This window comes from Amblyomma maculatum, chromosome 10 (genome assembly GCF_055883805.1).
Source record: "Amblyomma maculatum isolate TAMU_Amacu chromosome 10, ASM5588380v1, whole genome shotgun sequence".
Taxonomy (NCBI): Eukaryota; Metazoa; Arthropoda; class Arachnida; order Ixodida; family Ixodidae; genus Amblyomma; species Amblyomma maculatum.
This window is the reverse complement of record NC_139353.1, coordinates 179,510,304-179,524,913: the sequence shown is the minus strand read 5'-3', so window position 1 is coordinate 179,524,913 and position 14,610 is coordinate 179,510,304.

Below are 14,610 nucleotides of genomic sequence, written 5' to 3'. Positions count from 1 at the left end.
GAGTCAGTATCTGGCCCGCGCATTTTCTTTTCCTTTTTCCTACAGACACAACTACAAAAAATTTGTATTCTACACTAACCAACATTTTGGGACTATAGGCAACCTGGAATGCATTTCTAGCTACCCGCCACCAATTAGCTATGGGCATCAACGCGGAGACGACCAAGAAGCGCTCTGGCTAATTGTAGCCTCCCGAGGTTTGGTTGCAAAATGAGTGCTTGCATAGAAATAGGCTTTATGGTCTCGTCCTATTTTACTTGATTGGTCTTCTTGTTTGACTTGGTCTGTGGAGTTTAACGTTCCTAGGCGGCTTAGGGTATACGAAACGCCGTAGTGGGGGACTCCGGAAATTTCGACCACTAGGGATCTTTACGGTGCACTGCCATCGCACAGTACACGTGCGCTTCGCTTTTGCCTCCATCGAAACGAGGTCGGCGCCAACGAGATTCAATCCCCCATCCTTGGGGACAGCAGTCGAGTGCCCTAACCACTCACCACAACAGCGGGGCTTCTGTGAAACTTTAATAGCCACATATCCTAAGCGGAAGAACAAACGCCGCTACGGCTGTATAGCAGACTCCTATGCTATAACGCGGAGGAGGGTCAGTCGGCAAAACCTGCCCTCTGAATTGACCACAGAAACAACTAAGGCGATATTTACGTTTAGCCTTTTACGAATACAACTTGTGCCAATGACTGGGTTGGAGTGAAGGGCTCATGCCAGTCGAGTGGGTAGTGATAGAGGAAAATATGAGTATCTCTATTGCGCACCTGCGCTACAATAGCGTTACCCTAACCAGAGAATGTATTTTCACAAAAGTGTTGCAATAGACGGGTGCAGTGACATTTCACGGGATGTGTATAAGTTGACAGTACAATATATCATTGCGCGGTAGGAGGCTGTGGGAGATGTGGGGGCGGAATAAGCGCACATGATGACCGATGAAGACACGTGTAAATAGCTATCGTGCTGTGATATATGTGGATGTCGGCTATGCGCCCCTTTCTTCGTGGCCACCTCGCACAATTCAGCCTAGGAAAACTCAATGCTCCTACTGCGGTTCATCATGTGCAGCAAAGAAATTTTATTAAAGAGGGAGAGAGAAAAAAACTATATTGTCGGGAGTAGTCTTACTGGGTTTTAGTGGAAGAGCAAAGTGGCCGTTAGCTGGTGGCTTACGGTGACTTCTTAAGCGCGGTTTACGGCCCCCAGTTGTATATCGGGGCTCGCGTTACGTAGCACTTGTTTTCGCAGGATTCAAGTGAGGGAGCTTCTATGAGAGCCTTTGGAGGCGGGTGATCTGAGCAACCCCGCAGGATATGCTTAAGGTCGGCTTTCTCTCCGCTCTTAGTGCATGACGAGCATATGCTGTCTGGAAATATGTGTGAATAAACCGCAGGGTTGGAGAAGTTTGTAGTTTCCTCCAAACAATTTGTTAGTGATTTGTGTAGTGGTGGGTATACTTTCCTAGAGAGTTTGATGTGTTGTATAAGGTCGCTGTATGTGAGCAATTCTTCCATTTCAAGTTCTTCGGCATTAGGTCTCACCGCTCGGCCGACAAGACCTCGAGCGTGTTGATGAGCAGCCTCATTGCCTTGATTCCCTGACTGTGCAGGTGTCCATAGGAGTTGTATCTCTCTGTCAAGTCTGATATCCGCGAAGGTGTTTCTGGCAGTATTTGATATTCTGCCACGCGAGAAGCTACGTATGGCAGTTTTTTTTTTGTTTTTGTGGCTTTTCGAAGAAGGAGAAAAAAATGCACCTGTCTGCTACTGGCTCTGTAGCTGAGCGACCTCCGCTGCCTCGTGCCGACAGACGAGAGAAAGTAGAGACGAAAGAAAATAAAGAGGAACAAAAAGATGCGCGCCGCTACAGCCGTCGTCTACCACCGATGCGGTTGCAGGTATAATAACGGCCTACAACAGATAAAAATTCCGTGGCAGGCTAGCCCCCGCCGCAAGCGGTGATGACCTACCTGTCACAGCCCCAATCCAATCCAATCCAATCCAAAGTCTCATTCCTGACAATGTTGGAAAATAAATTAAAAAATAAAGCGGAATGAGAAAATGCCTGCACCAGCTAAGCTATATCAGGCTTAAACCAATCAAAAATAAATGAATAAGGCCCAGTCGGCCAAAGTGTTTAATTTGGTGGAAAAAGCCAATAGGAAAAATAAAAAGTGGGCACGGTAACACATCTGCATCCTAAGGGCTCAACGAGCACAGAGGGTGGGCTATCCTCGCAGAGCTGTTTTATTTGAATTTTCTTGGATAATAAACAATAAATGTGCCCAGGGACACATATATACATATCAACATATTAACATAACTTTAACAAGAAAGCACAGACACACACAAAAAAAAAAAAAAAACACCACAACCAATTTATTTATAGAAAAAGGTTCGGAAAGACAAGGGAATGATTTGCAGGACAAGTCAGGCAGATCAGGAGATTAGTAGGAGATGGCCATGATGAGTCTGGAAAGAGAAGTGGAAAAGCAAAAGACAGGAACAAACAGCAGACAGCAATAGGAAACAAGAAGGAATAGTGGTGTTCGAAAGGATTTTGGAAGATTGAATTAAGATTGAATTAAGAATTGAATGGTGTGTGAAAGTGCTGGTAAAAGGGGTGATGACAGAATATATACAGAAATTATGTACAGTATATACACTCTATTTACACTATTTACAGAAATTATGTACAGTATATACACAAAACGGTCGCAAATTCGATGCGTTGGTTTAGGGCGAGCACAACGTTGTGCTCACCTCGTTGGGCCTGAGTGGCCCCAACCGACGTGTCAAATTTTGCTACAACTAATTTTGAGGTCTAATCTGCACTTAAATTTTGTCGTTTGTAATTTGGCAAAGAATTGCTTATAAAATTAACTAGCCTAATCAACCACGTACAGTTCTTTTTGTTATCTAACCAATTACGCCAAATAAAGGCGTCATAAGATTGCGGAGCTGGCGGGTTTAAATTTTGACGATGTAATGATGTGAGTGAGCATGAGGTGAGATAATGTGTAACAGTGCCTTCTGATGCACCGCAGGGGCAGTTTGATGATGGTGAAAGGCCGAAACGATGCAAATAATGAGGGAATCGGCCATGACCGGTGACAAGATGGATGATTGACTTCACAGGAGGGAACGAGATGGGTATTTTTGTTGCATCGGGAACAAAATCAAAGATTCCCGTGCCTTCATTGTTATTTCGCCACCAGGTGGCCCATCTCGCGACAACAACCCGACGGAAATCAGCACGGACCACAAATTTAGATGCTAATGCCAATCTGGTCCGGCTCGACATATGTGCTCGAGACGCGACTATGTCTGCGAGCTCGTTGCCCAAGACAACTGCGTGTGCAGGTACGTGAAATAATTTAATCGGCCTTCGTATGATTATGGATGTAAGCAATTGCTTGATATCAAAGATTTTGGAATTAACTGTTTTAGTTGCGGCTAGGGCAGAAAGAGTCGACAAAGAGTCTGTGTAGATGTACACAGGCGTCGACCCTTGCAATCCCTGTATATAGCGGAGACATTCCTCAAACGCTATTTGCTCTACGGCGTACGCACCAGTAGCTCCTTCTACTCTGAAGCGGCCGACTGATGTTATGCGGCCTGCTGGTGACATGACGACGTAGGCCGCCCCGGCAGAGACGGAGGTATATGCACCGTCCGTGTAAACATGGTAGACGGGTGACAGCGCCATTGCCTCCGCGCCATCCCTGTCTAGACGAACGTGCGCAAATGAAACTACCTCCGCCGGGTGTATGAGCGTATCGTCAAACGGTTTCGCCACTTCCGATGCGCGGTATGTTTTCTGACCAAAAGTGACATCCAATCGCTGCGTAAAGAGCGCGAACTCTGCGTTGAACCGTTCAAGGTCCAGCGCGAGTGGCGGCGCATGCAGCAAAATTTGTAATGCCCTTGTGCTCGTGGTGGAATACGCTCCCGTCAACGCCAGCAACGGGGCGCGCTGCACTGAAAGCAGCCGAGCACGCAGTCCCGAATGGGCGGTCTCGGTCCACCAAACGAGTGAGGCATATGCGAGAGATGGAAGGACGACCTGATTGTATAAGGCTCTGCGCTGCGACGGTGCCGGTGTGCCGCTGAGCCGCATGAAGGTGCTGAGGCGCGCGGCAAGCATCTCGGCTTTCTCCTTGAGCAGGTCGCCATGGGGTATGAAAGATAGAGTGCGGTCGAAAACGACACCGAGGATTCTGACGGAGGGCCTGAATTGAAGGCGAACTCCGCCGAGCCGCACGGTGGGTAATGTGCGTCCCATTCCACTCCTTGGGGGCGAAATAAGGACGCACACCGTTTTCTCCCTTGAGATGTTAACTCTAGCTTTCTCCGCCCATGTCGCCACTCTACCGAGAGCATTTTCCGCCAGGTCCGTCAGCTCCTTCCTGCCGGATGCAGGCACAAGGATGACAACGTCATCCGCATAAGCCTGCACCGACACACCCTCTGGCATCGTGAGCTCGAGCAATCCACTCACCACTATATTCCACAGGAGAGGTGACAGCGGAGAACCCTGTGGGCTGCCTAAGGTGGGACGCGCTACCGCGTCTCCCGCTTGGGAGCGGAAAACCACCTCTCGGTCAGATAGAAATGACCGGAGCAGTGCACAGAGATTTCTCGGGCAACCCCAGTTACCGAGCGAACTCAGAACCAGAGGATGCCAGACGCTGTCAAACGCTCCACGGAAATCAATGGATATGAGCAGTGCGTGGAGGCCGTTGTTCCGTATTTCTCGTAATTTGGAAACTAACGCGTGTAAAGCCTGGACGGCTCCGCGTTGTCTTGTAAAGCCGAATTGGTTCGATTGGAGTAATTTGCGTCGCGATAGAAAGTGGTATAGTCTGGCGTATAATAAACGCTCTAACACTTTGCCGAATGTCGAATTCATGACTATTGGCCTGTATGAAGTGGGCATCTCCGGAGGCCGACCTGGCTTGGGCAAAAATATGATGCGCCCCTTCCGCCAGGCCACTGGGAAGTGACCCAGTTTCAAGGACGCATTGAAAATAAATAGGTAAAAATTAGGATGACGCCCCCAGAGTTCGCGTACTATGCGAGGCGTCATTCCGTCAAGACCCGACGCCGTCCCCAACTTGACGCGGGACACCGCCATGTCCACTTCGTCAGCGGTGAACGGCACATCGTCGGGCCCTCCAAGAGACGGGGACGCCGCAAATTGACGCATCTCCCTGTGGGCATCCGTATCGATTTCGTTTGTGTCGGACGCGACCTGACTATCTAAAAGCGTCTGTGCTGTTTCCAGCACAGAGGACGTCATTGTTCCATCCGGCCGCTCCACTGATGTTAACAAAACGGGTGCAGAAAGCTTTTGGAACGCAATTTTGTACGGACGCCCGAAGACACCTGATCTGATTGATTGTCTTGCCAATTCTCTTAAATATGAGTCTCGGGCTTCCGAAACTTTGGAACGATATGTAGCCAATGCGGTGTAGTAAATGTCACCGTAGTATTTTCTAATTAAAATTTCAGTAGCTCTTTGATAGCGCCTACGCATGGCGCGCACCCTGGAGCGCTCGATAGTCAGCTCGGTCGTCCACCATTGGTTCGAATTATTGAATTGAAGTCGAGAAGTCGGACGGGTTCTTGTTTGATTTCGTTTCCTAAAGTGGTCGAATAGATATTGAAATTTTTGGAGAATTAAATCTGATGCTGCCGGTGAAGTCAAATGAGCTTTAGCAACGGCATCCATGTAACCTGATGACGAGAGTGAATTTAGTAAACGTGTAGTGCCCCTGTATGTAAGTCTGCGAACGTTTGTTTGTGTAGGTGAACCAAACCGTATTTCTATGTGTTTGTGTTCAGAAAATGTTATGTTATCTGTCACTGTCCACGTGTAACCTGCCCTAGCGAGTGATGGTGTAGCTAATGAGATATCTATCCAACTGTTTGTGTAACTTGTTGTATAGGTTGGAGGGGATGACGGATCGTTAAGGATTATAAGACCGGAACCCATAGCGAAGCCGAGGAACTCCGCTCCCCGCGCATCGCAGAGTTCCGGTCCCCAAGCAGTGTGTTTGGCGTTAAAGTCACCAACGACGACTGCTGGTGTGTCCTCCGTGTGTATGAGTGTTTGGCGTATATCGTCGAGTGTAGGTGTCATGGGGTAGTGTGGTGGTGCGTATGCTGAAATAAGTGTGAACGATGCCGTTGCTAATGAGCAAGAAATGGAAGTGACGCGTGATGAAGTGAACAATGGAAATATGTCGAATCGAGTGGTGCAGATGATTATCGCCGTGCGAGGATTGGACGGCGCCTTGAAAACTGTCCAATTGTGCGGTATGTTCGGTATTTCGTTCGCTCTCGTATAGGGGTCTGAAATTAAAGCGAAATCAAAATTTGCTTCTTTAATTCTATCTACCAATGCTGTAGTGGCATTTTTGCAGTGGTCCAAGTTGGCCTGGATGATTGAGAAAGCTACTTGAGATGTCATTTTAAAAAATTAGAAGCCGATTGAAAATTTGGAATAAAATGGGGAATAGATCTGCAAGAATGCCAATGTAATACGAGAGGGAACGAAACATCGATAGTGGCGACGCGTAGGAAAAAAAAAAAAAAAACTACGCTCCACGTTTTAACTGCCTTGTTATTTGTTACTGCTTCTAAATTGACAGTATTTTCAAAGCGCCGTCCGCGTGCGTGGTTGATAAGGGCTGTGGGCGAGAGGGACGACCGAGCAATGTGAGAAACAATCGGGAGAGCTAATTGTTGCAATATAGGAAGTTGTAGGAAATTAATAGAGAATAACAATTTTAACAGAAAGGATGTGTTACTACGAATTATGGTATGTAAGCTCTTTAAGCGGGTTAATGATAAAAGTAGAGGAGAAATGTTCCGTCGTGATGATGTACAGTGTACGTCAGTTAAGAAACCTGTATGCTCGGTCTCCCTCTCGCCCAGTCCCAGACCACTGCAGCTACGGCGGGCCATAATCGGTTCGGTGGCGCATCCGAACCACTCTTTCTTGTAGTACAGGGCAGGTCTTGCCCCCGGCCCTGTGCGGCGGACCCTGCCGTCCTGCACGCCTGCAAACTGCGCACGCGACCGGCGCGTCTGCCGCCGTCTGCGTGCAGGAAGCCGCAGTGTGGTCACCCGCACAGCGCGTGCATACGGCGCGAGTAGCGTCGGTTGCCGCCCGGCAGTTTCGCCTTGAGTGGACATATTGTGCGCAATATGTGCACATCGGGACGTGGAGGTCCTCGGCCACCTGCGCCGAGGACCAGCCGATGTTCAAGCGCCCCTTTGCCATAATTTTTCTGAAGTCGCCGGGCGACACTGAGACGACGTGAGTTTTGGTTCCGTCTCGTGCTTTAAATGTGTATCGCCGAGCTGCAGCGGTCTGGTCTAACTCTAAGTCGGGGTTTTTGCTAGCTATATTTGCTATTAGCGAGTCGTCCGCTACATCCGGGTCCACGCCCCATACGCGAATATGAGGTCGTCGCCTCTCCGCTATCCGTACGCTAAACGCGTTTGAGGTTACGGCGTTTGCCCTAACCGCCGCCTGAAGGTTTTCGATGGTAGTTCTGTCTTGTGCCACTATTGTTACGCCGTTTCAATTAGTCCGAATTTGTATAGGGCCGATGCCCGCGTCTTCTGGATTTATGTTTGCTTTTAAAGTTTGGACTACTTGCGCGGGTGTGACTGCGTCGGGGTTGGTTGGTGTGAGAAATGCCAAGTGGCCCTGTACTTGCCGTGGCGCAGGCGGAGGTGGCTGATTGGGTTCCGCTGGGAGCCCGGTGGAGGAGGCGACGACCTGTGCAAACGTTGCCGGATGGTGATGAGCCGGCGGAGACGTGAGGCTCGTCTGTAGCCGGACCTCCGCAGACGTAGCCCTGGCTCGTGCATCCACCGCGTCTTTTCTTTCGGTGCTCCACATTTCGCGGAGCACTTCCGCGTGAGCCCTCGCGTCCGACGCCAGGGAGTGGTACTCCGCGCAGCGAAGGATGATCACATTGATCATCTGGGCGAGGGCCTGGCGAGCGTTGACGCCGATCTTGTTCTCGGGCGCCGCCAGGAACGCTGTTATCTTTTCTTGCTGTTTGGTCACGTCCGCGAATTGCGGCATCGCCGCAAAGTTAAGGTCGACTCGAGCCCGGTCCCGCTCCGGGTCAGCACACAGCGGGACATCCGTATCGGGTGTGGGCACGGGCTCAGGCATCGCAGAAACGGACCCCGTCGCCGGAGGGGTCGTCGCAAGATCAGTCGCCAACCGTGGGACTGATTGATCGGGATGTCGCCCCGTAGGGGCGGCAGAAACCGCAGAAGTGGTCGCCTCAGTTGATGGGGACCTCGAACGGGCCAGATCCGAGTCCGGCACAGCCGCCACGGTCGCGTCGCCCCCATCCGAGAACGGGGACCGCGGCGTTTGGCCACCACCGGGAGCGGGTGCAGAGCGGCCAGAGCCGGAGTCGGGAGACAGCGGGTGTGCCTCTGCAGCGCCGGTGCCAGAGGCAGTCTCCCGGCGGGCATCCGGCGAGCTCGATGCTGACGCCGCCGGTTGTTGAGGCGGCCCGGTGGGCGACGCCGACATCGAGGACCTCGTGGTTGGCATGGGAGCGGTCGCGGGGGACCGCCTACCCGGCCACCACAAGGGCAGGACTGGACCGAGGCCTAAGCCTCGCTAGGGCAAGCGAGGCTATGTCCCTAGCCCGCAAAAAGCGGGCGGGGGGACCGTGCCGATCCGCGCAGGTCGCGGACGAGGTCCGAGAACCCGCGCAGCGCGATGAAGGTAGCGGTCCTACCCTGTGGCCGAAGCGCTGGCAGGCAGTCGCAGGATGTTGGCAGCCGAAGCAGGGCCGCCGCCGGAACAAAGTCGGAGATGCTCAGAGCCGCAAAATGCGGCTAAAAATACCGCCCGCGGGTCCGCAGGCCCGCAAGCGGAAGTCGCGACGCCGTCCGCGACCACTGCCGAAGGCCCGGGCAGCTCCGCAGGCAGGCAGAAAGGCAGGAGCGCCTGTAAAAAAGATAGGCCTCGCAGCTCGGAGCGAGGCTGCGGGGCAGATCGAACAAGGGCGCGAGCCTGGGTTGCGCGAGCAGCGGGAGCTCCGCGAAACACGTCCTACTCTTTCGGCAGCTGTCGAAAGAGTCGAAAGGACCTGGAGCAGCCACCCGCCGTCCATCAAGTTTGGAGCAAACAGTTTATTGCATCTTATTTCTGATGTGCCAAGCAACTAAACCTCGAAGTTTCAGCGGCATCGGAGCTGCAGATATCTTTAAAACTAGCATTTTCGTTTCTTTGTGAACAGCTTGCTGGTCTGGCAATCGGCGCAGCCGGTGACGACATAGGCCGCCGCCGCGTCGCCTGATCCATGCTATGTGCACGGCCAGCATACACCGCGGTTACGCGACGCCTCGGTATTGTCGGCCAAACAGTAGTCATGCCGCTTACCGAAGACCATTTCATTCATTTAAAAAGGTATATGGTACCGTGTTGTTCACACCATTTACCAGTGGGGAACAACCAACTAACTACCATAAATAAAAAGGCAATTAGTGAGTTTTCCAATTACCTGGATAATTAGGGTGTTCTGTAGTAAATTGTGTTCGCCGGGGCTTCGGAATGTTCGCCGTTAGAAATGTTTCTATTTTAAATTTTAAACCTAATATGTTCAGGTACTGACGAAAATATTCGCTAAAAACCTGGTATGTGTATATTTATGAATATTGTTTTATAACTTACCAACAAACATTTCTTGAAACGACGGCAAAATTGTGATCTAAGCAAATATATAGCCACTGCCATGCATCGCATGCTGGCACACTCGAGGACGAAGAAGTTGGTCGCTGCCTTGCTGATTCGCCACGCCTGACGGTCCGCTGCGAGTTCCTCCTGAGCGGCTGGATCCATCTGGGTTTACTGAATAAAAACATCCCTACAATAGAAATATGTTCGACCGGCTGTATAGAAAAAGAAGGGGCTGATTCTAAAAAAATTTAAATTTTAGGAGCAAATAAGATCATGTAGACAACATTATTCAATTACCTGATGTGCAGCAGATGTTCGTACGTTCAAACACGCTTTAGAGTGGGCGAAAGAAAAGGTGAATAAAGGAGAAAATGACTAATGATGACCGGTTCCATAAGATATTCGGACCATGTATTCCGCTCATACGAACGGTTTTCTCTCTGTTTAATATACGCAGGTGTTTCATACAACACTAAATTAATGTCGGGTGTGGAATCAGCGGTTCTGAAAATATGAATTTCCGCTTGTCCGTATTTAGTTTTTTTTTTTTTGTGCACTGGGCTAGAAATATTCTTTTCTCATCCGCCAGCATTCTTCTGTAGCACCCCAGAGTCGCAGCATGCGTTTGAAAATCTTCCTTGTTCTCGGCTTTCTTTACACGGCCACAGGGGACTTGAAGAGCTGTGAGTCAGACCCTCGAGATGGTTAGTAGCTACTTATAAAAAAACATTTATTTAAGATTCTTCGTTTAGCTGTGCTGCTCTCAGCACTTCGCGTTATATTATGATGTGTAAGTAAAGAATAGTGTCTGTAAAAGTGAAATAACTCTTACAGTGCTGAGTTGTATCGTCCCTTATTTTGCGTATTATAACAATAGGTTTGGTATAACCAGAAGGCTTCCTCTATGGCACAATCATATTCGTACCAGTAAGATACTGTCGGACTCAGTTCCTTTTAAATGTTTGCTCATGAGTGGTATTGAAGTTTATTCGACGTCGAAAAAGCTTTTTTTAAGACAAGTATGAAAAACATTCCACACACACATCAATCAGCGGCAGTACACCGATGGACCTCTTAGTGCTGTGAGTATGTTACGGAAAATCTTTTATTCAAATACTATGTGACAGACTCGAGAGCAAAATGTTTTCTTCATCCGTTGTGTGGGTTACGTCTAGGGTTAAATGTGTCACAAAGAATCTTTTATTCATGATGCGAAATTGAAGTGGATGTATCAGTACCGATGTCAGACAGCTATAATTATGGAGTTAACATGACGCACACTTTCCAACGATGATTCTTAAACAAGAGTGCCTCGACTGTGACTTGGAGTAGACCTATAAATACAGCTTTCTCGCGGAGGTATCGCTTTAAGACATCGAAACGGAAAATGCAGTCATGGTAGGCTGTTGCAAAAAAAATGGCAGATTTTCTATTTTGCAATGATAATTCTTTCAATTTTTTCCGAATTTATCCCTGAAGCGGGCTTGCTCGGAGATGGCACAGAGATGCCGCGACTGCTCCAATTGTGGCAGGAAAGAGCAAGGGAAATCTCTCTAACGCAATGATAATTATCGTTCACCAGTCCATGGCTGGCGGCGACCTTAGCGGCCCACTCGGTCGCAAAGCTGAGTTCTGGTCCGAGCTGACCAGAACGGCCTCCCATCTCTCAAGAGAAGGAACTTGTACTAATATTTCGGCATTTTTGAAAACGGCGTCTCTCATAGCTTGGGTCGCTTTGGAACGTTAGTCCCATAAACCAAACCAAGCCAAACATCTTACTTTCCTATCCCAAGAGCAATATGAGAATACTTGATCTTATCTAATTATGCATACAAAACAAGTTGGAGTTCTTGGCGGAAACATTTCACGCCCACATGATGGTATTCCAATAATCTCTATATTCGTGCGTGCGAGCAATGTCCCCACTGTATTTTTATTTCAATACTGCGTAAATATCTCGCCACAAGTGCTTTGTTTGTATTAAAACTATAGTTATTGCCGATCCTGTGCATCGACTGCCTGATTAGCGTCTGCAGACGGCAACTCATTTTTATATTAGTAGATTAAAATAAGTGCTACATCACTTATGCACTCACCACTACCGACCAAGAACATGTTCCAATCTTGTTTGCGAGTCACTCTGATTGGTTAAGCTGTTTCGTGAGGCCACAACCACATGACCTTTGGTTGGTCTTTCTAACTAAATCCAGTTGAAAAGTTTTGAACGTTCTGCAGCCATTACAGTGAGTAATGGAGCTTATGACTGACTAATCGCTGACTGCGACCAATTAGCAAAGCTTTAACTCTGAAATGAAAATAATCGGAGCGTATTAGATTCAGTCGGCTTCGAAACCCGCTTACGGAGCTCAGTAGCGAATGTGTTCATCAATGAGCCACAACGGCGCGTACTTTCGTTCTCTTTACCCACGTTTCCATACGGTAAAACACAAGCCATTTGCAACGGCTGTTCTTAGATGGAGCCAGAAAACCCAGGCCTGTGGTAGCAGGTCAGGAAAAAGGCCAATTTCAGCCCTCGCGTACTGTACAAGTCACCTCCGGGTGCACCAGTCGGCATTTTCCGTCCTCCATTCCATCCTTCCTTTCCCACCTTCTCTCCGAAAGCTTTGCTGTGTTCTTGTACTTTCTTCATTTCTCTTTTTCTTGGTAGCTAAAATTACCTTTCTTTGCCTAGCTCCTCTTTGTCATCTCATCGCCATCCTGCGAAACACGCGCGGACCGAACAAGCTGTCCAGTTATAGAAAATAAAAACTACTTTTCACGCTCTTATGTAATCAACAGTGAGCATTCAGAATAAACCGTCAACACGTGTCTAATCATTCGCTGTTGCAAAGACACTAATTAATGCCTGAGGCAAAGGATATCACATAAAAAATATTGCAAATGGAGTCCTGCGTTTGGAAGTTCCACAAAACATTACTAAAAGAAACAACAGCGTTCAGTGCTTTCGGAGACACAATGATCGCGCTTCGCCTACACTGATATTTCAGTGCTCTTTGTGGAGTCCTTTCTGTGTCTAATTTTAGGTGCATGGCCGAGGAAAAGCTGCTAAATGAACTGAACGATCAATACGTCATTAATGTATGAAGAATAAAAATGAGGCTTGACAACAGAAAATCGGAACCAAATACTGTCCTATACCATCGTTCCGAGCACAACTCGCGGCTTGTTGAGGTAGGTTACAGAACCATTGACCTCAAACCATATATCCCAAGCCTAAATCGCGATTTCAATTGTAAGAAGCATGGTCATGGCGCTCAGACTTGCCAAGTAACTCCCTTCTGCGGAGTACGCTCATAAATATCCCGCCGACTACTCTGAAGTTCAACTGTCGGTTTGTGCAAATTTTGGAAGCGATCAAAAAAGAAACCAGATCATCACAGTTAAAGTAAAAGAAACAATCTATCGAAGGGAACAATAGGCGATATTCAAAAAGGCGCCCCATCTAGGAGGAAAAACGCGAACTACTGCGCACCATTTTGTCAGGGGCGTCGTTTGCGGCTCTATTGGTTCCTTAGAGCTTGTATTAGCTCTATGATTGGCTCAATGCTACAATAATTAGGATATATGGGGAAAAATGACCATGATAGCAACTGCTACCACCCTATTTCAAATAGGACGCTCTTAGATTCCATCCATCCATCCCTGCTTCAGTGGAACGGCAGGAACGGTCGCAGCTTCTTCCATGGGTCGCAGTCACCCTCCCTCCCGCGAACGATGCCGTCCCACTACTGTGTTCCCTTGCGTACGCAGCGAGGCTACAGGGATGAGTCGGGAAACAAGGTAGGAATTCTTTTTTTTTTCTTACCGGTGATTTCACGCGCCACATTCAAAAAAAGAAACGCCGCCACCCGTCCGTTCAATGCTTTGCCAGTTGTTCGGCGTCGTGTCAACCTCGATTTAGTTTGATGCCGTCGTGCGTCACCGTGTCAAATATATGCTGTGCATTCGTAGTTTACGTTTACTCGTTTTTGTTCGACACAAGCTGCTTCTTATGCACGATATTGCATGCCCGCGTGCACACACTTGAATGGCACCATAAAGTGCTTGCGTAACACTTCGCCTCGTTTCTAAAAATATTTCTACAAGTTAAACTTGTGACAGGGAGAGAGAAGGTAGCAGAATTTTTTTTAAAGTGAACTGAGTTCGTGTATATCGTGTTTATAGTGATGCTGTTCTCCCGCGAGAAAAACGCCAAACAAGCGAAAATGCTGGCGATTTCTACCGCAATTCGTGCTCGTTCAGTTGTATTTTAGCTTTCTTCGTCCATGTTAAGTTTGCGCTACAGTTTCAGGGCATTCTTTTCGCCGTCAGAGCTGCGCAATATTAGAATCGTGTCGCTGTGTGCCTTTTCATCGCTGCTAAATCCTCTTGTAATTATTGTTCAGGTTTCCTACCACGGATTTCCGCGAGATCCTGCTCTCCGCAGAAGATGGATTATTGCCATAAAACGGGATGAAGGCCATTTATTTCAAGTCACCATACTTACACAGGTATGCTCAAAGCACTTTAAAAGAGATGACTTTATACCAGGAGTGGCAAGTGGCAAAAGAATGCTCAGAGATGAAGTGGTTCCCAGCGTGTTCGTGTTCGCGCGCGCAAAAAAAGAAAGAAAAGCTCCGAAAGCACGCACACCTTTGCCGTCAAGAAAGACAAAGCCGCAAGAGCAACAGAGTCCAACACCGCAGGAAGGAATGGAAAGTGAAGTCTGCATTGCAGACGAGCAGCTGCCATCCCAAACACAGCAAAGTTGCCTTGCTGAAGGGCAAGGTTTGATGTCGACACAGGCCGAGAAAATTCATCGACTGAAGCTACAGTGTAGCACTTTAAGGAATGAACTGGCACAAGCTAAAACGGCA